Consider the following 22,853-nt stretch of genomic DNA (forward strand, 5'->3'; position numbering starts at 1 on the left):
TTGATATTCTATCTATCAATGTTAAAAATAACCTACCCTTAAAATTACAGACTGTTCATTTCTTTGTCAGTGGGAAAAATTTACAAAATCAGCAGGAGATCAAATACTTATTTCCCCCACTGTATGTCAGGCCTGTAGATCTTAACAGCTCATTTACATATAAGAAAAATGTGGATTTCTCTAGAGTAGAAGACATCGGATCACAGATAGCAAGGTATCACTTTATTCAGCTTCCTGTGACCTACATGCCCATATAGACGGCTTAGGAGGAGTGATCGTACTGACAGATGCCCTTTAATTTCCCACCTTCACAGGTCAGCTCCAGATAGTTAGCCGCTCCCTGAATTTCAGTGCCCTAGGCTATTCTGAGAACTGATTAACTGGATCGGTCTAGCACAAGTGGAACCAGAATACATGGGGCGCGGTTTATACAACCCCAATTCCAAAAAAAAGTTGGCGTCACTGTATAAAATATAAAGAAAACAAGGATGCAATCGGTTAGATTTTTTTTCACAAGAAAATACAGATAACAGAATAGGAGGGCTCCATAAACAATGTAGTGGCCACTTCCAGGTACTGCAGACCTCTTCTATTCCAAGGAGAACAGCTGGGGTGTCGGACCCTCACTAATTTGATATGGATGAGGTCATCAATATCGAAGTAGTGGAACAACCCTTTAACTACACTCCTGGTATACAAACTGAGATCAGCTTGGTGCCTGTGGTCTGGGTAATAGCCTGTGTGTGAGGAGCCAATTGTTAGTGCCACGCCACCTAGTGGCAGCAAGCAACCTACATTCATGGTTTCCTGAAACTTCCAGTGAAAACTACAAGATGTTACGGTGATGTAGAAATATTACATGAACACGGATGAAATAAAAGAACCTAGGGCGCGAATCTAATACAAGGAGTCACAGCGACTTATAAAGCGCTCTCAGTCCTGATACATATTGATATTTTTATCTGTACAGCGCCATGGTAGATGACGGTGCTATATAAATAATAAGCACTTCTCCTCATGTGTGAGCGGGCAGGATGGGCACATCACCTCACTGCCCCCAGGAGGACACATGGAAGGCCAGTGAGTGGCGGTCCCTGGGTAGGAGGCAGTGTGTGCCGGCTGGAGCATGTGACTGCTCCTCTTACATTGCCATGGTGTGGCAGCAAGCATCAGCTGTGAGGAGAGCAGCCATGGAGGCTGCCTGACAGACAGCCACACTGTGACCATACCCAGGCAGCTGCTGGGAGCAGACATCTCTCCTGCACATCCATAAGGTAGGCTGCTTTGTCCTGACAGGGAGCTGCATTGTCTGCCCCTGGATGGAGCCTCTGCTGTATGTGGCTGAGGGATGCTGTGATACCATTGATCTTGCAGTATTGCTCTGCAGCTGATCCATTGATACATGGCTTCCCCATTAATAACGCACCCTTTCCTAATCTCCTTTTAGCTCTTTGTATTGTGCAGTATATAGCCATGCTCGTACCGCAGGGGTCTCATATTTCATGTGATTGAATGGATATAGGGTTTTTTGTGTGCATTCTTTGCAGTGTTCATTGTAGTATATCCAGCTGTGACGGTGCCTGTATGAGTGACCTCCAGGCTGCCGATGACAGCTCCAGGCATGCCTTATACATCAGAGGGGTCTGGTCATTGCCTGATTCACCTTGGCTCCTGTGTGTCTATCGCCAGATTGTAGCCCCCCAGCTCTGTTATCCCCTGGCTGCTTCAGGCTAGTTGATCTTTCTCGGCAGTATCCCTGCATTATCAGGGCTAGATCCTTCTGCCTTTGTCCTTAGATTGGGGAGACACTACGTGACACTTGTCCTCTAAATGTACCTACAGCAGCCATTTCTCATCTTTACGCTTGGGTGGACATTTCTACATGCATATCAGAAAATATTCTCTATTTTGTAGCCCTCAGTTGTAAATTTGGCTTGATATTTCCATTTTTATATCCCTACTTCTTACCAGTACCTCCACCAGTAGGTGTCATATCTCGTGTCATTTGGCGCATATCATTAGGCCAGATGTTAGGTGCTGTCCAGTATTACCCAAGATACATTCCATGACATAAGGTTTCTTCCTTGTGATGGCTGACTTGCCAAGGATGTAATCCATTCGCAGTAGACTGTGTGTAGGTTATCCTCATCCACAGCCATTAACAGTAGACTGTGTAGGTTATCTTCATCCTTGGCCATTCACAGTAGACTGTGTAGGTTATCCTCATGCACGGCCAGTCACAGTAGACTGTGTAGGTTATCCTCATGCACGGCCAGTCACAGTAGACTGTGTAGGTTCCTCATCCACGAACATTCACAGTAGACTGTGTAGGTTATCCTCATGCACGGCCAGTCACAGTAGGCGGTGTAGGTTATCCTCATGCACGGCCATTCACAGTAGACTGTGTAGGTTCCTCATCCACGAACATTCAGAGTAGACTGTGTAGGTTATCCTCATCCATGGCTATTCATAGTAGACCGTGTAGGTTATCCTCATCCACGGCCTTTCACGGTAGACTGTGTAGGTTATCCTCATCCACGGCCATTCACAGTAGTCTGTGTAGGTTATCCTCAGCCACATCATCGCCATTGCCGTCCTGTTTTACTTAATTTTTACTATTTTAAAAAAATATTAATCGCTTCTTAAAGGGGTGCTCCTCGCTAAAAAAAAAAAATTGGGGTGAATGAAAGAATCAACAGATGTGTACAAACTTTCCTCCGTAAGCCATACAATGTTTGGTGTCTTGATCCTTGGGATCACAAGAGGCTGAGGCCATGGCTTTGATAGCACAGTTGCCCTGTGGTTGGTATTGTGGCTTACTGCTCTAACCAAATATATCTGCATGGAGTCTATATAGCCTTCCCGTGTTCGCATAGGCTCCTCCAAAACATACAGACAGGTCAATCTGGATTCTGTATTGTGAGCCCATATGGAGAATAGGTTGGCGCTATAGAACTGAATAAAGTTTACATAAGAAATACCATAACGCTTCGTTGTAGCTCTATGGACTAATGGTGCATTGAGATGAGTAGATCATTGCCACATGAGTATTCATAGGAAAGCTCGTTCTCAGTTATCCACTAGTGAAACCGTTGAACAACAAATGAGCAAAATGGTGATCAGGTCGCTCATGGTGGCAAAAATCTCCTTGTAAACAAGTGATGTGCCTTAAATAACATGATAATGTATAGGGACAAGACAAATAGCGACCATCCTGTCCTCGCCATTGCGATCATCGCCCGTTATGGGGCATGTACGGGCACAGAAGGGATGTATGAACTTGCAACATGTAAACACACAACGTCCCTTCCACTACTCTGCTCCCTAAGATCAGCACTCGGGGGCCACATTTTAGTAAATGACCACTCCTCTCTTCTATTAAGCCTTTCCATATTCTCTACAGAACAGGATGAGTGTATATTTTACTCTTTCCGATTAAAGAGGCCTCTATCCCAGAAAAGAGGTACCGGTATATTAGCTTCACCCCTGAGCTGTCTTGTACCTTGAAGATGAGTTTTATATCTGTGTCCATACAAAGAGTTAAAAGAAACCTAGTATCAGCCTCCTCGCTTTGTGAAAATTTAATGCCTCCTCAATAATGGTTAGGAAACTGATCTGCAAGTGGGAGTGCTGATGGGGGAAGGGCAGATTATAGAAAGGGTAAGTGCTGTTATGGCTGCCAGGCGGCTAGTAAATATTCCTCGGCTAATTATCAATTCATTAACCTGTCAGCCTGATCTGTGCCCCCATAAATGGCAATAAATAGGGGGTGACTGTGCCGCGTGTATGGCTGGTTGTCTTGCAGGCTATCCGTGTGCACCTTCATTAGAAGGCGTCATCATTGCTGCAGATTCCGCACATTGGTTATAGGTATTAATCGCTATTATTCTATCAGAAGCTTCAGCAAACCGACATTACGCCAATTATGTGTGGACCTGACAGCAGCACAAACATGCCATCTGTCAGCGGGGAAGATACATTGTGATGCTCTTTCCTCTTCATGGACCCCCTCATATGTATGTATACATAATAATCAAAAAATAACAGCAGGATAGGCTGTCAGTAGTGATGAGCGAGTACGAGTATACTCATTGCTCAGGTTTTCCCAAGCATGCTCGGGTGTCCGAGTATTTTGGCGTGCTCGGAGATTTAGTTTTCGTCGTCTCATCTGCATGATTTGCGACTTGTAGACAGACTGAATACATGTGGAAATTCCCTAACAAACAGGCATTCCTCACATGTATTCAGGCTGTCTAGCAGTCGCAAATCATGCAGATGAGACGGCGAAAACTAAATCTCCGAGCACGCCAAAATACTCGGAGGACACCAGAGCAACGAGTATACTCGCTCATCACTAGCTGTCAGACTTCGGGGTTCCCAGCCATAATGGGAAATTACTAAGCGTCCCTGTAAAATCACCACTCATAGGGCAACATGGTGGCTCAGTGGTTAGCACTGTAGCCTTCAAATCCCACCAAGGACAACATCCACAAGGAGTTTTTATGTTCTCCCCGTGTTTGCATAGGTTTCCCCTGGGTTCTCTGTTTTCCTCCCACACTACAGAGGTTAATAAACAGAAGGAAGCGTTTACTTACAATTTTATATAAATAAAGTAAAAATACCAATATGTAATAATACAAAAATTACTAAAATAAGTATACCACTCCTTAAAAAATGGATGGCAGACCATCCGGGTAAATAACAACAAACCACCGGAAATGGGGGAAGAAAAAGGACCAGCAGGAACACATGGAAAAATAAAAGTAAAAAATAAGAAAATAATGATAAAAAATAAAATAATTGATTTAAAATTAGATATTTTATTAAGTCATGACACAAACAAACAATGATAAATACATGTGTCATATAATAAAAAGAGGCAAAAAACGCAAATTTATGTTATATAATTAACGAGGTACCAAAGATAAAAATTCATAAACTCATGGTAACCTACAATTTATAATAAGAGGCATGATTAATAAAAGCAGGTAAAAAAGGCACCAAATTTTTTTTTTTTATAAAATAAATCAGTGTAAAAAAATAATAAAAATTGTCACTGACTAAAGCACAGTAGGTGTGTAAATAAAAAAAGTGCTAATTTAATAAAAACCAATGTGAAAAAATATATATATGGCAAAAAATGCTGTGCTAAAATAGGGCCAATAGTTAATTTGACCACTATGCATAAAGTGCAACAATGCTGGCTATACTAACTAATGTATGGCCAGAGAAAAAAAAATAGTGAGACACTGCAATAAATGCAATTAATAGCACAAAAACAAGGTGCACCACTGCAAAATAACTAAATAACCACCATGTAAGAGACTATCACCATCGTGATGTAAAAACAAGGTGCAGCATGGCCAGTTACCTGTATGCCGAATAACAAAGAAAGGCAGTGTGCCTCTAAGACATGCCCCGACGCGCGTTTCAGATGAAAATCCTTCGTCAGTATACAGAGGTATACTGATGGGGAACTTATATTGTGAGCCCTGATGGGGACAGTGATGATGTCTTTAAAGAGCTGTGGAATTAATGGTATTATATGAGTGAGTAAAATATATAAATTTGGGCTCTTTTATGGCAAATAGTCATTTAAATCCCTATCTGGCGCAAGGGCCTAAGTTCGACTGCCTCCTCTGTACCCTCTATAGCAGGGGGCCTTTTTTGGTCACCATTTGTGACTTATCAAAAGTATATACCATAAATAACTGAACTGTATCAGCTTGTACAAGAGACAAATGTAACAAAAACTAAGCAAAACCTGCTTTTTTTTATGCAAGTTTCTTATTTCCAAGAGAACAGGTTTTGCCTGTGGAAAAAAAACACAAAAAACGCAAAGTGTGAACATAGCCTTATGGTACGTTCACACATAGGGTTTTTTTTCCAAGAATTTAGGCTGCAGTCACACTTTCAGTATTTGGACAGTATTGTACATCAGTATTTGTAAGCCAAAACCTGGAGTGGGTGATAATTTTAGAAGTGGTGACTTGTTTGTTATACTTTTCCTCTGATTGTTCCACTGACTTACAAATACTGATGCAACATACTGATCAAATACTGATAGTGTGAACGTAGCCTTAGATGATTCAGCTCCTAATTCCACATCAAAAACTGCATCAAATATTCTTTGAATAAATTTACTACAAATTTTATTGGGAAAATTTATTTTAGTGCATACAGTACAGGTTGTTTTTTTTACATTAGTTTGGACATTTCACAGAAAAACTAATAGGAAGCTTATTTAGAATATTTGAAGCATTTTTTATGTGGATTTGCAGCAAAATCTGCTTCTCAATCCTCGTTAAAAAAAATGTGAATAGGCCCTAAAGAGGAACAGGTCATATGGCACTTGGCTCTCTGGTGTTTTTGCTTACTGCCTAATGATTCAGCACTCCCAAAAATTGAGTGGAGCGAGCCACAAATATGGAAGCCACATACCTAATTCACATACTTCTTTTTGTAGTTCCACACAGGTTAAAGGGAATCTGTCACCCATTTTTTGTGATATCAGGTAAAGATATCACTTAATTGTTCATCCCATAAGTATTCTAGTAGTACCTTTCATAACCCCTGACCCCCCACCTTTGATGCAAAAATACCTTGTTAATCTGTCTTTCGATGTATGCAAATCGCCTCGGTCCGGTCCGATGGGCGGGGCTTTTTCTTCTCCCCACTCCTGTCTTGCCCTACGCACTTGTTTCTTCTTATTACTGCGTTCATGTAGGGTTTCCGCGCATGCGCATTGAAAAAGGCCCTTGCGCATGCGCATTATGCTTTGCCCAAGTGTGGGCAAGGCATAAAATTAGTATTGCGCATGCGCCGGTATTTTGTATCACTTTCTATGCCCCAGAATTCTTCCAAGGCAAGCTGTCTGTTCCTGGACGCCTGCAATCTTACTGAAGCCCTGTACATTACACCGGAAGCTTTGGATAACACCTCCTTGCAGAGTTGTCTCGGGATGTTCAAGTTCTTGAAACCTGGTCTGCACCAGATGATGTAGCGTCTGTAGTCGATGGCGATGTTCTCGGACCCAGGTGGACACTCCCGTCCGTGGGTAGTCCTCCTCTGGATTCAGCTCCAACTCTGTAAACTCTCTTCCTGGCCGGCCGAAGAGTAAGGTGTATGGAGTGTACCCTGTGGTGCAATGTACTCGGTTGTTATATACCTACACCAACTCTGCTACGAATTATGGCCACCGCACCTTTTGGTCTTCCTCTTGTGTCCTTAACATCTGGATAAGAGTGCGATTGAACCGTTCGCAAGCTACATTTCCTTGAGGTTGATAGGGCGTCATCCGGGATTTCTCGATTTGATATAAGCGATGCAATTCCCCCATTAATCGTCCCAGGAAACGGACACCTTGGTCAGAGTGGATTCTCATCGGACACCTGTACACTTGAATGAAGTTCTTACAGATGGCATGTGCTGCTGATTCAGCTGTTTGGTCCTTTGTCGGAGTTACGACAGCAAACTTGGTGAAATGATCTGTCATTACCAAGCAATATTCATATCTTTGATGTGCTGGGCCTATCATCAACTAATTGATCATCAACACTTCTAGGTCACAATAGTTTGTGTGGGGGCTCTCTTTTCTGGAGGTTTGGCCAATTCGCAGCTCCTACAGAGCCTGCATGCTTCCTCTACCATGAACTTTTAGAAGGGATGGTAAACTAGTTTCTGTAGCCACTGAAAAGTCTTCCAGGCCAAAATGAGCTCCTCTCTCATGTGCCTCTGTGGCCACTTTATGCAGCAGCGTTTTGGGGATCACCACTTTCCAAGTGACAGGGCCCGTTGTAATTGGATCTTCCTATACAACAATCCATTCCTCAGTTGGAGTCTCTCCCATTGCCGAAGAATTTGTAGAGCCCCAGGAGACAGGGCCTCCCTCTCACTCTGGCGGGGTAGTTGTTTGAGGGCTACCCACTGTCTTATTTGTGCAAGTTCTCAGTTTTCCTCTTTGACCCGTACCCATTTGTCACGAGGCTGCCCTAATACATTTTCCCGGGACACTGCTTGTACCTGTTCCTGAATAACTGCCAACGTCCTGGCAGAATCACGGAACTCAGGAACGTCTTCGGCCTCCAGTTCTTCATCTCGGTTGGGACCAGGCTTCTCATGTGTCACCCTAGATAGTGCATCTGCATGAGTATTTTTGACTCCCCTCCTGTAGGCAATTCTATACCAGTAATTGGCCATTCGAGTCACCCAGCGCTGCTCCAGGGCCCCCCAACTTTGTGTTCTCCAACTGGGCTAGTGGGTTGTTATGGGTGCGTACCAAGACTTCAGAACCAGTCACATATTGTGCAAACTTCTCCGTCATGGCCCACACTAATGCTAACAGCTCCAGCTTGAACGAACTGTAGTTGTCCGGGTTCCGTTTGGCGTCATGGAGAAAACAACTCGCGTAGGCAATCACCTGCTCTTTTCCGTCTTGAATCTGGCACCCCCTTCAGTAATTCTAACAATGGATTCACGATGCGAGTGAAGTTCTTTACGAATCGCCGATAGTACCCGGTTAGTCCCAAAAAGGCCCGAACATCCTTCACAGTCTTCGGGATGCGACAATCCTGTACCGCTGCAATTTTTTCACGAGACATCTTACTCTATCAGCAGAGACCACGTGTCCTAGGTGTACTCGATCTGTGTGCAAAACAGATGACACATGGGAGGTTTTACTTTCCAGCCATACTTATGAAGCCGGCTCAATACTTGTTCTAGTCGTTGGAGATGTTCTTCGAACATGGCAGCATACACAATTATATCGTCCAGGTAGATGAGAGTGGCTTCAAATTTCAAATATCCCAAACACCTTTCCACGAGACGCTGAAAAGTACCAGGAGCATTAGCAAGACCGAACAGCATCGGGTTAAACTTGTACAAGCCCATAGGTAGTATGAAGGCCGTCTTTGCTCGGTCGTGTTCGGAAATCGGCACTTGCCAATAGCAACTGGCCAGGTCTAATGTAGAAAAGTATTTTGCGCTGCCCAGTGCAGACAGTGACTCTTTGATTCATGGTAGTGGATATGAATCTCGCACAGTGCAGACATTAATTTGCGATAGTCCACGCAGAAATGCAGAGTGCCTTTTTTTTTTTTCATACCAGTGCGATGGGAGTAACCCACGGATTTTGACTCTCTCAGATAACACCATTCTGTAGAATCTGTCAACATCCCTTTCACCTCCTGGTACATTTGTGGAGGTATTTGCCGATAGCGTTCTCTTTCTGAATTTCCCCATGGTGGGACGATTAAAGGATTATCTTATCTGATTATCTTATGGGCACAGCATTACCAGTTGGGATCTTGTGTGATTGCTGTAGTGCAGCCGGAATCGTCCTCATGACCTGCAAATACGTCCTGGTATCGTCCTAGTAAGGCTTCCACTTGTTGTACCTGTTGCGGCGTGAGTTCTGTTAATTCAGCCTGCATTTGTTACAAAATACGGTGCCCTCTCCGCTGTTGTTGAGGTTCTGACACTGGAGTCGTCTCGACAGCTCCTGTCCATGGGTCTTCCTTTTTTACGGTCAACTGTACGGCCTGTGGTGGTATCAGCTCCTCCGGTATGCCTAGAATTTGTGCTACTTCTCTTCTGGGTGGAAGTGTCAGATTTTCCTCTCTCAAGTTCACACACTGCAAGATTACCTTCCCTTCATGTACAGTAGCTAGCATCCGTGCAACTAGGAAGCCTGGAGGTAAGAGCTCCATGACAGCCGGTTCTATTTGTATTTCGACTCCCTCCAGATTGGTGCAAGGCCGGACGGGTAAGGAAAGCACAGTTTGTCCCGGTGGTAGTACAAGGTTATTTGCAGCCGGGATGATTACTTTTCCCAGCACCTTCCCGTCGCAGGAGGTCTCTTGTGCTTGAGCCGTCCGAATCAACTGCTGGAACACTCTTCTTTGGGGGAGTACACGGGCTCCATTGTTTCAAAAACACGTCTGGGGACTCATGGAAGAGAAGACTTCCGAATTCCGTAATCACATTCATCCCTAAAGTGACAACATGTCCATGTTCTGTGTCTCTAGCGGTTAACACCACGCCTTTGTGGCCCAGATCTTTGCCACAGACCGTGATTTGCATCCATGCCACCCCTGCGACCAGAATGGTTAAAAGATTGGCGGCCGTTAATATCTATCTATCTATCAGGCAGTGGACAGCCCACCATCCATCTCATCCCTGACTAGAGGACACACAGACACTAAATTGGTGGGACTTCTAATTATCCTTTTTGGCTGTTCTGGCTTCGGGCGGCATCCCCCAGCCTCAGAGCATCCTACTTTAACGGACGGCGCTGAAGAGGCCGTCCTCAACGTGCGCAACCCTGAGCCACATGTGCCAGTTCTCGGCAGATATGAAACAATGTTCTCATGCCCCGTCGCGGTTCTGGAACAGTTCTGCCCCCAGGTGAGTTTAATGAGGTCATCGCCTTCTTTTTAGTTTCCATCAGGTCTTCCTGCACAACTTGAATCTCCTTCTGCAGATCTTCTACCGATCCTGGTTCAATGATCAGATTTACAGATACCTCTCCGCTCCGGACCTTCGCCGTCGGGACTTTCACCCCCTGCTCATGTGGGCGCCTCACTTCCGACTTCTGCAAAGGTCATGCGCGGATTTACTCGCAAGCTCTCTCGCAGGGCCTGTTTCAGCATTGCGTCTCTCAATCCAGTTACTATGCCTACGCCGTTTTTTCTGATGGCTGTGTGGATTTCCTGTAGCACGTTCATGTACTGCGTTGGTCTCCCCCTCTCTTTGAACCCGGCTAAACAACCGCATGCGTAGTTCCCCTATGTCCGTGGGGTCTCCATGTGTCTCCTCCAGTATGCACAATATTTTGTCAAACGTGTCCCGCTCTCGGGGGGGGTCGTAGCATGACAGAGTCTCTCACCTTTCTATCTAAAGCCATCATGGTGACCTCCGCCTGCAAGGCAGGGATCATGGGGTGCATTCTCATCATTCTCCTAATGCACTCAGTCCAGCTCAATAGCATAGTGTTATTCCCATTAAACTTCGGAAGGTTGTTTAACAAACATTTCCCCCAGGGAAATACTGGACCTAGGGCCCTCCCTAGCCGCTTGGTCTGTCGCCTCCGTGCTGGTGGACTGCATCGTGCCGACTACACCAAGTGTGAGCAGGTTGCAAGATGCAATAATGGACAGGAAGGAGAGTAAGGGTTAACATGTGATTTACTTTTACAGGGAATACTCCACTCAGGGAGATGGTAGATTTAAACAAGATTGCAGGGGATTATGCAAAATGGGATAAAACAGGAGCGGGGAATTTAAAGGGGAAGTTCAGTAACAATATACTTATTAGTTCGACTACATCAGAATGTGGAATCCTAAGTTCCACTGGTGGCGCCAAGGCCGTGTCACGTGAGGTGTCCGGCGTGATCCTGAAGAAGATGGCGATCCGGTTCCCGGCGGCAGTGGTTCCTCGTTGTCTTGACAGGGGTTCTGGGTCCAGGAGCTTTAGTACAGGAACGTGAACAGTCTTCATCACTGCCAGAGCTTAACGTTGCTCGGCAGTTGTATACGGGTGAATCAGGATACAGTTCACAGCGGGTCTCCCCGTTTCTCTGTCTCAGCACACACGCGTTTATTCTCTGGCTGGAGATTTTGTCACTCCTGGTCACAGGTGCCTACGGGCACTTTACAAGTCTCTGTTGGCAGTCTCTGCATGGGCTTGCTCTGTCCCGATGCTCAGAGGTCGGAGCACCAACACAGTCCTGCGTGCCGTGCGTTCACGCCTAGTCTTCCCTGTTTCCCTTGCACTGCGGCTTTTTAAGCTTAGCCGCACCCCCTATCACTGAATGCAAAGGTCCTGGGTTTTAAGCTTTCACCTGTGCAACATGGGAGACAGCCCCGACAGTTCCGGATCCATCACGGAATAGGTATGCACGGTCCAGTCCTTCTCCTTACATAATTACATAGCATTATGGATAATGGCCAATTTGGCACATATGGGTGCTTTAATTTTCATTACAGAAAGGTGTGGTAGGAGCCAGCAGTAAACTACAACTTTATTGTTATTCTTCATTCCTATTAGTCATATCTAATCCCTACTCTGAAGGTGCTGTTGATCTGCCACAATCTGAGACTTTAGGAGATGACCGGGCGAAGACAAGAACCAACATACGCTCAGTTCTTTCCTCAATTAATTCAGTTTTTCCACTAAATAAATGACTATTGACGCCTGACTGTAGTAAATCTAGCAGAAATTATCACTTTTTATCAGAATTTGGTCAAAGTTTGTTCTTTTCGCATGTGAAAAAAAAAAAGTTTCTCCACCTTATCCTTACAGTCCTCGAAATTGGACATCACTTGGATGTCATTCGAGTTCTGTTTAATTTTTTCACTGACCCATAGCCTGGAATTGCCAATTTTGATCCAACATTCAGATAAAAAGCAGACATCTCCACTATTTTGCGTGGACAGAAAAATCACATGGGCATGGCCTCATAGACTATCATAAGAACGTGAAATCCACAGAGAGCACTCATACTACAACGGATGTGTAAATGCATCCTGATTCTTTAGACATAAAACTTGAAGCTCATCAAAAGATATTCTTTATGGCAAAAAAAAAAGGCCACTCAATTGCAGAAATACAAAGGAAGACATTCATAAAGTGCAAATAATAATCCTGACTGACCTGCAGAGGGTTAAAAGGTTTTCTACACGATTACCAAATTCTGCAAATACACTGCTGTGTAAAGCGTAGTCGTGCTGACTCTGTAACTGGGCCTAACCTTTACATCAGTGTATGATCAATACTTCCTGGCCAGCACCTGATCTCCTAATGAAAGCCATGTGAGATTTTAGTACATAAAGTGGCAGCTTCTATTGTTGCCCGCACATCACCAAGCTTCCGTACCCAGATCAGAGGGCATGATCAGGTATGTCAGTTGTATGTTATCTGCTAATGTGTTAAATCAAAAGGAAATATACGTTATCCTACACAAGCCACTCACACTTGTAAGGAGATGGACATATTGCCCATGTTTCCCCTTGAAGAATGAGTGTGATGTTGCATTGTGTAATATGTATTGTGACGTGTTAATATTGTGTACTGTGTGTTGCTCCATGGTAGGGAGAGTTAGTTAATGATTGGAACTAGACCAGAGTGGAAGGGGCTAAGATGAAGGGGCAGAGACAGTTTCCAGTCAGGACAACAGATAGGGCCCATTGTACTTGAGAAACAGGCCTAAGGTCTGAATAGCAGGCAGTGCTGCATGACCTGAGGGTCCTGAAGTGAAGGGAGAACAGGACAGTGGTTAGTGTAAAATGGAGTAAAGAGAAAAAGAAAACAGACAGGAGGACAGAGTGATCAATTGGAGACAGGTCCAGGGGAAGGATGCCTCGCTCAGAGTTTATAAAGCGGAGAGGTAACAGACCAAGACGGGACAGAATACGTGAGATGAAGAGAGTGCCTCGGCCAGGAGTTCCAAGGTATCAACGATAGAGAAGATAAGTACTGGCCATACTGGCAATATAGTCTCATTGAGGGGAAAGAAGACACGGAACCGCGGGTTGAGTAAAGGACTCTTGCTAACTGGTCTGTAGCACTGAGCTGGATTATAGTGAGGAACGGTGAAGATAGAGAACAAGTAATGAGAGAGGAGGAAGAGACTGAAACTGTGTGAAAAATACTACGTATCATGAAGGAACCATTCATAAAGTTGTGCACCTACTATCTACTGTATATAATCCCCACCACGTTATCGGTCAGTAAAAAGTTTGACTAGTGGTCTCTCTCAATGATCTGTAAAATACCAGGTCCTGGCCAACCAAAGTCATCAGTTGCATGTGGCCTGCATGGGCATAGCGCCCCCACAACACAAGTCCGCACACCCAGCCAGGACCCCCACTTTCATTTAAAGTGCCAGGGGCACAAGGAACGAGTAATTCACCCACAGCAACCGCCCCTCGCCACTTTACACTTGGCATAGTCGACAGGATGGAGTCTCACAGCCGGGAAGAACAGACTGATGAGGGGAAGACTCAAGTTATATTGTGTAGGAACCCTGTGGTGGGGGGCAGTGGATGACAGGGGTTACAAATATCCATAACGATTCTTTAGGATGGGCTGATAATTAGCGAACAAGCATTGCCGAGTACATCAGAACTTGAGGAGAAATGGAGGACCTGAAGACATCAATAGTGTGCACTGTGCTTGAAATCCTTGGATTTCTCACCATGCTCCAGGGGGAAAAAATTATGCAACCAAGGATGAGTTTTTCATTATTTTTTGACGCAGTGTCTTAGGGTATGTGCACACATAGTTTTTTGTCTCTGCGGATTTTGTAGAGAAAACTGCAGGAAATCCTCAGGACAAAGTGCTGCGGTTTTCTGCGGTTTATCTGCGTTTTTTCTGCGGTTTTGCCCTGCGGTTTTACACCTCATAATGGATGAGGTGTAAAACTGCAGCGTTTCTGCACCAAACAATTGACATGCTGCGTTTTGAAAACCACAGCAAAACCGCGCGGAAAAAACCGCAGCATGTGCACAGCTTTTTTTTATTTCCATAGGAAATAAAGGTACTGTACAACGCAGCAGAATCTGCTGCGTTTCTGCAGAGCCAAAAACGCTGCGGAAACGCAGCAGAAACCGCAAAGTGTGCACATACCCTTAAACTTCCAGCAAAGTGGATGCGATTTATAGATATCTCATGTTCACTTTTCTATATGGTGCATAAACTGACCTGTGATTGAAATCCACAATATATAAATGTCTCTTGCTGAAACTCTGAGTTTTATGTACAGATTTTCCACACAGAAAAGCATTTGATGCGGAAAATCCACAGGCAAGAAATGCACATGGGTTTTTAGTGCACTCCTGCTGCAGAAAACGCATGTAATCTGCACATGATTGTATTAATAAAGTTTTGTCAATGCCAAATACCAGGAAGTATCAGACAAAGCAGCTTTATTTAACACCTGAAAAACCAAATGAGACAAAAACTGTAGCACAAGAAAAATGTAGTAAACACGCCATACCAAAAGGCAAGTAACCTGATTTACCTAGTATGTGCAGAAAATCAAAAATTCACCAAATACTCATTGTGGGGAACATAGCCTTAAATTTGCAATAAAGAAGGTACATCTTTACAATCTTTAAAAAAAACTAAGCAAGTTTTCTAATATTTCTTTATCTCTTTCATGAAGGACACAGGAACGCTCGGAGGATTTGCGGGGATATATGGGGGTTGGGCGATATATCTTTAGGCCCATTGTTCATCTGACAGTTATATAATGTGTATGGGGGGCCTGTACTTCTGAAGCCAACTAGTCGCTTGTCAGGGGTTGCAAAGAATTCCCATGGATAATCTTTAGAAAGATGTCGCAGCCCTGAGATCTTAATGTCATCAGCGCATCACCGAATAGCCCCAGGTACAAGATTTACTACAATCAGAGGTCAGATAGTGTATAACTTTTGGAGGACTCGCACGTCTCAGCCTTATTTCCTCGAACTACAGTACAATTTCCCAATAATGAAACTTCCCCAGAAATTGTGGAATTAAACGTCCTGTATTCCTACAACCCGGATTCTTTTTTTTTTATATTAAATTGATTTTTAGGTTTTGCCAAAGAGTTTATAAATGCCCATTTGTGGCTTGTTTTTATAGTAGTGGGAATTCTTACTACCCAGGGCCATCTTCTCAGCAAACACTGTTTGATCAGAGTAGCATTCAACACAGGAGAAGCACAAGGGTGGTTATCCATTGTAATTAACAAGTGTGAAGGAATTCCAGATTACTATGGTCATCTTCATGTATTTTGTTTCCCAGCAAAAGTCCAAGAGGGAGACTGCAAACCGCTGATCAGGAAGATCTCAACCCTCCGGCATCAGAATATGTCTCTGACATCTACGGCGTACCCACAGGACATGCTATAAATGTGTGACTGATGGACATTCATCAGTGACCTGCATCAGTCTCCAGAATGGGGCTCCATCCCCTGCCAGAAGGATTGGTTTGGGCAATCCCTGAGTTCCTCTATGCGAGTTTTAACAAATGTTTGAGCAAACATACAATGTATGATGCTATTTGCCATAGAAATTTGTGCAGCAAATCAATGCTGCAAATATTAAAACCACATTTCTAGAATTGTTTGTTCACAATTGTATCCCCACATATTCACCATGCTACAAGCATAGTTTCTCAGCACAAGTTCCTTTTATTTTGACATCATTATTGGAAGTATTTAACAGGTAAATGGTGACTAGGAATATTTTCAGACCTTCATGTTTACTGACAGAATACACAGGTAGTAGGAAACAGCCCTGAATCGTCAAAAAAATTGTTCAAGATGTAATGATATATCTTGGCATTGGGCAGCAGAGCTGATGACACTTTCTTTCTAGGTTAAAGTAATTGAATTCTAGTTAATTTTTGTATTCAATGTGATATTTGGAACTGTCACGAATAGGTGACAAACCGGTTGTGCCCAATGTATCAAAGTGGCACATTTATATCATGTCATCTCTCTTTACCGGGGTGGAAGAGCAAAGATGACTTCAATCTATGGAAAACCAGTCCAGGATGAAGGCTTTATTCCGTGTATACAATGGCGGGCTCCATTGCTCCTAGGCTTGTGAGTGGTGCCATCACCATGAGGAATGGTAAGGACTGCGTGACGTCTTGAGGGACTGAAGGCTCGATAGGATAGAGATGGAAACAACATGTGATGTTTAGTTCGTAGGTAGGTAGTCAAGGCAGTTCCTCCATACTGTCATGTTCTTGATTTGCCTTGTAGAAAGATTAAAGGCTGGTTGTGGTCTAAATCGCTTTGTGTTAGAGGGAAAGTCCTTTCCCAGAAGACGGCAATCCAGAGAACTGATCGCCCCCTATGTTGTCACACTACATGTGCCACACAAGGTGACATATCCTGGCAATATGTTGGCCTGCAATGGATTTTTCTTGGGTCTGAACAGAAACATAATTTAATTTGTTTATGATACTTGTTTGATACTTTTACAGTCCCCTGCGATACAAGTGTCAGAGATGCTGCTGATGAAAGCTCCCTTGAGGTGCTTTTCTGCTGCTTCTCTTATACCACAAGACTTTTGCTGCCCTGACACAAACCTTATAATTATCTAGTGATTACTTACAAGTTTTTGTATTTCAAGTGGAAAAAATTCAACAGAGGAGCGTTCTGCTTGATCCAAGTTTAGTAGGCAATTATTGAGAATCTTTCTTCAGTATCGCTTCACAAGATATGACAATCTAGTGCCGGGAATGAAGTGTTTCATGAAAATCACATGCTATAGTCCTTATTACTTCCAATTTCAGTGCAATTGTATGCAATCCATTGTTACTTTATAAGTAGCCATCTAGCCATTTCAGGGGTAGCTCTAAAGGTCCCTATTCACATTGTAGTCAGCCAAATCTGCTGATTTATTTGTGTGGGACTGGCCAACTATCTAATGTGTAATAAGGCCTCCCGACTCTTCCAGAAGAGATGATGTCAGGGAAGAAAAGGTTCAAGTTTATTGATTTACAGTGCTCAATCCTTATTTTTTCCCTGGAGATAAGCTGCCGCCAGAGGTGTCCGGCAGTGACCTAATGTGCATTTACACTGCAAGATGAACAAGTGTTCCTGGGCTGTTGACCATTCAAAGAATGAGCAAAACACTTGTTTGTCAGGTGAAACGATTTTTTAACAAGCTTGAAAAATCATTGAACTCAGCAGTGCATCCTATGTAAACAGGACTCGCACTAGTGAGAACAATGGCAAGTTATGTACACTGAGTGACCAATTACAGATGGTTCAGTCCACATCGGGAGTGTCGTCTGCCTGTGTAAACATTCATTGAAATTACGGTTGATCATAAAACAAGTGCCGCATGTCAACTAATGAGCACGAGTCGTTACTTCATTGTCCCCATTCAGAAGAAACTCCAAGAAGCTTATTGTCCATATAGATGTGGACAGGGGTGGAGATACCACGTGCATACTGCTAACCCTATTCACAAAGGAAAACAGTGCAAATGTGCTGACTGAACCATCTGTAATCGATCGTTCAGTGCACATAAGCTGCCATTGTTATCAGCAGCACAAGCTCTGTTTACATACGATGATGTGTTGCCTAGAACGATCGTTTTTAATCAAGCATAAAAATGATTTCACCCGATGAACGAGCCTGTTAACACTGCAAGATTATTGGGAAACAAGTGTTCCTAGGACCGCTCATTTACAGTTATCTTTCAGTATAAATGTGCCGCAAGGTCTGTGAGCGCCTTAAGCTTCTTGGACTGATCTTTAACGAGATTTCTGAAAGTCAAGAAAAATGTCTGCAGTATGATCACTGCTTTATCTAATATATCTCCAGTCTACAATGCTTTGGTTCCAATTAGTGATGAGCGAGTAAACTTGTTGCTCAGGTGATATGAGTATTTGGTGCGCTCGCAGATTGTCGCCGTAGCTGCATGATTTGCGGCTGCTAGACAGCCTGAATACATGTGGGGATTCACAAACAAACAGGCAATTTGCCCCACATGTATTCAGGCTTTCCAGCAGCCACAAATCATGCAGCTGCGGAGACACAAACTAAATCTCTGAGCACGCCAAAATACTCAGAGACCACCCGAGCAATGAGTATACTCGCTCATCACTAGTTACAATCATTAGCTGTCCAATGCAAAATCCCAAAGTTTAGAGGGGGTAATAGTTCTGATAATATAAGTACCTTTGGGTAGTGTGTATCTACTCATTTAGAATTTTAATCTACAAAGGACAAGTATTTAGACGGGATTGGCCAACAATCTGAAAGAGCCTCCTAACTCTCCCCTCGAAAGATGATGTCAGAGGACAGAATGATCAAGAATGTTGGAATCTCAAGTCCTGATCCTAAAGTTCAGCGGGGAGATAAGACGCTACCAGTAGCGTCTGGCAGAGACACTATCACAGAGACCACGGGAGAACGCAGCCAAACCGAACGCTCATGTGTATGGGTGAGTCAGCAGAGAGCTGGCGGTAGGGTGGTCTATCTACTGTGTATGGCCAGCCTTAGACACCGGGGAATTGCTTTGTCACAACACAAAAATTCAGAAAATTTTAGTTTCTCCAGGGGGAAAATATAGGCAGAAAAATGTGCAAACTGTGGATTTGTAAATTCCCGGCATGCTCATTATCTTGCAGGAAAGCTGCAGATATTCAATATGTATGTCACATTTTGATGAATTAGTTGAAATCCACTGTAAAATTGCAGCAAAATCTGCATGTAACACACTGCGGGTTCTCAGTGGATAGTGCATGTGGGCTCATCCACGACAACAGACACTGAAAACGGAGCAGAAAATGTTGTCATCTGAATCTCTTCTCATTCCTTGGACGAGTAACGTCAGGCAATCTAAGCACAGAAGTGAGGTGTCCAATAATGGTTATCACAGGTTTTATGTGCAGTAAAGATCTTCATTTCATACGAGTCTCCTTTATGTTAGTCTAGAACTAACAGTTGTGACGTATGTGTAACGTTTGTGGCAGCTTTTTCCTGGAGAACTAAAATTTCCCTTTCCATAGATAGAATGTCAGACTATCCATCCGTATGCTATAGCTCCGCCAAAACTGGGTCATGCACAATAACTGTGATAAACATTGAGGCATAAATGCTGAGGATCGAGAGGCACAGTTTTTGCTTAAACAGAAAATTTCAAATTTGCAAATTAATTATTTTATAAAAATCCTATAGATAATATTAAATGTATAAATAAACTAATTAATTGCCAATTATGCATTCATTTATAAAGTAATCCTATAGATGAGAAGCTAGAAGATAAATGATCGCCGTTATTAGTCTGATCAAGCAAATATTGTCCCCTTGCAAAAGACCTAAGAAAAATATCTTCTCGTTATATTATTCTTGCAACGCAACCTCAGATACACAGGCGCCTATTCATCACACAGCTGCACCAGAATACTGGCATTAAACTGATTGATATGTTGCAAAATTTTGGAGCTACTTTTGATATTTTTATGCAATGTCCGAACAGCTCCACTAATTTTTGCGTGGCTGTATCCTGCTATTCAACCACTTAAATGCCGCTGTCAAAATTGACAGTGGCATTTAAGTTGAGCTATCCTGCTGGGGCATCTTGCCAGTGTTCATCCGGACCCGCCCGACGCGATTGCAGTGGGCCAATGGGATGCCATACTGCTGAAGACACCCTTCTCCGCCATCTTGGTGCTCCTTTGAGGTCCTACAGGCTGCACTGCATAGGAGACTACAATTTGACTATATACTGCAATTCTATAGAATCAAACGATCACTTGTCCTTTGTGGGAACTAAAAAATAAAGTACAAAGGTAAATCAAAAGTTTTCAAAAAAATATAAACTGAAAAAAAAATCAAATAAGTAAAAAAAAAAAGTCAGATATCACTGCATCCATAAAGGTCTGATCCATGAAATAATATTATGTAACCCACAAGATAAAACCTGTAAAGAAAAAAATGTGAAATGCCAGAAGTGCTATTTTTGGGCAATGCACTCCACCCCCCCAAAAAAATACATTAAAAAGCAATCAAAACATTGCCGTAATCGTACCGACCTGGAGAATCATGTTGCCAGGTCATTTTTACCACATAAGGAACACTGTAAAGAAAAACTTAAAAAAAAGCAAAAGCAATATCAGAACTGTATTTTATTCACCACTAGTTGAAGAGCCCGGCGTTGCCCAGGCATAGTAACTACGGTTGGTTATAACAAATAATAATGATTATATCTATATAAAGCTGAGTGTATAGCCCTGCCCACTCCGCATAGCCACGTTCACTATAATATCCCACATCATCCTGTCAGCTTGAGCTACTGGACTATTACCGCTAATATCCCACATCATCCTGTCAAAGCCACCGGACTACTACCCCTAATATCCCACATCATCCCGTCAGCCAGAGCCACCGGACAACTACGACTAATATCCCACATCATCCAGTCACAGCCGACGGACTACTACCCCACATCATCCCATCAGATCCACCAGACTACTATCCCTAATATCCCACATCACCCCGTCAGCCAGAGCCACCGGACTACTCCCCCTAATATCCCACATCATCCCGTCAGCCAGAGCCACCGGACTACTACCCTTAATATCCCACATCATCCCATCAGCCTGGGGTCAGAACCAGAGCGCTGAGTGGAACGGTCCTAACTTTCATACCAGGAATCCCTTTAAGAGAGGCCTGCCGTCAGAACCAGAGCGCTGAGTGGATTTACCCTAATTTCCATACCGGAGATCCCTTTAAGAGAGGCCTGGGGTTAGTACCAAAGCGCAGAGTGGATTTGCCCGTAACTTCCATACTGGAGATCCCTTTAAGAGACCCTGGGGTCAGAACCACAGAGCTGAGTAGAACTGTCCTAACTTCTATATCGGGGATTCATTTAAGAGAGGCCTGGGGTCGAAACCAAAGCACTGGATGGATTTGCTCTGACTTCCATACCAATGATCCCTTTAAGAGCAAAAATGTGCCTATAGGATGGAGGATGTGTGATGGTATATTTGCACAGGAGGGGGGGATTCATTTCTGTCATGTGCTCTCTGTTCCTTTTTGGGGGGCAGACAATGGCTGTGAGCTTATGTTCCCGGGGATGCTAGATTTCTCCCACCATGTCAGTGTCTGCTGAGGTGTTGTCAAGTGGGAAAACTTTCTCATAGCAACCAATCACAGCTCAGCTTCTTTTAACCAGCTCTGGTGAAATGAGAGATGCTTAGTGTTTGGTTGCAAGGAAAACTGTTGCTCATAGCAACCATTCATAGCTCAGCTTCTTTTGAACAGCTCTGGTGAAATGAAAGATGCTTCGTGATTGGTTGGTGATACACACATACACACATACATTCAGTTTTATATATATAGATTTCATCTCTCTCGGATTCTTTTTCACGTTTTCCAGTACATTATACGTTATAATGAATGGAGGCATTCAAAATTACAACGCGTCCTGCAAAAAACAAGCTATCATCCGGCTGTACAGATGGCAAAATAAAAACGTTATTGCTCTTGGCAGGAGGGGAATGCTTCCATCAGTAAATGATGTTTTACTTAAATCAGATTTGTTTTTTTATTTAAATTTCTGGCAATATTTTTTTATTTCATATCACAATTTTTATTTAAAAAGAAAACTCCTAAATTTGGAATCTTGCAGCTTTTTTGGTCTTTTCAGCAGGCTCCTTATCAGCAGAGTCAGGATTTCAATGACAGGTAACATCTCTATACACAGGATCCACCAATCACAATAGGCGGTATCACACCTGACCCTGCTCCTCCTCCATTCACAATGACCTCTGCACAAACTAATTAAATGCTTCAATAAAAAAGGGCCACAGTCAGTTCATTGCTGCTAAGGCCGAGTGGTCAGTTTGAAATTTGCAAGATTTCTATTTTATTCTTTTTCATACAGATTGTAACATGGGAAAAAAAGCATTGAAAAACATTTTAAAAAAAATATGTATTTAAAACAAAAAAATGTACGGTAATTAAACAATAGTTTTTTTTTTTTAATTATATCTTCCCTGGAAGGGATGAATAAGTACTACAGTAGTGTGAGAGTATCCCACAATATCTATGCCCATATCAGCTTATCAGTTTCACTAGATATCTCTTAGTGAGTGCTGTCTAGCCAAAGAAACAGATCTGTCTGCATCCTTCATGCTTCTGTATTGAGATTAGAAGGGAGATGCAGACAGTGCTGATGCTAGGTTAACTTCCTTTCTATCTCACCCCATCACTGGATTCACAGCTGCACTGCTCAGTACTGCTATTTATTGTTCTATTGCGTCTGAAGGTTAAAAAAAAAAAGTTACTAGTCATTGTGATCCGTTACCTCTGCAGATATTGAAAACATTTTATGAATGCT

At 43.2% G+C, this 22,853-nt stretch overlaps 1 protein-coding gene across 3 annotated transcripts in view; it reads left to right on the top strand.

Moving 5' to 3' along the window:
• Positions 1-1,006: 1,006 nt before the first annotated feature.
• CRACD (capping protein inhibiting regulator of actin dynamics) overlaps positions 1,007-22,853 on the top strand; it is a 296,879-nt gene continuing 275,032 nt past the window's right edge. For 2 of the 3 annotated variants that reach the window (XM_073583576.1, XM_073583578.1), the window contains exon 1: positions 1,009-1,274. The gene's annotated coding sequence lies outside the window, so the exon portion shown is untranslated. Of the gene's footprint in view, positions 1,275-22,853 lie in introns of all 3 variants that reach the window. The other variant, XM_073583577.1, reaches the window with a different exon arrangement.

The sequence above is a fragment of the Dendrobates tinctorius genome, unplaced genomic scaffold (genome assembly GCF_039654945.1).
Source record: "Dendrobates tinctorius isolate UK_male_01 unplaced genomic scaffold, ASM3965494v1 ptg000079l, whole genome shotgun sequence".
In the NCBI taxonomy this organism is placed as follows: domain Eukaryota; kingdom Metazoa; phylum Chordata; class Amphibia; order Anura; family Dendrobatidae; genus Dendrobates; species Dendrobates tinctorius.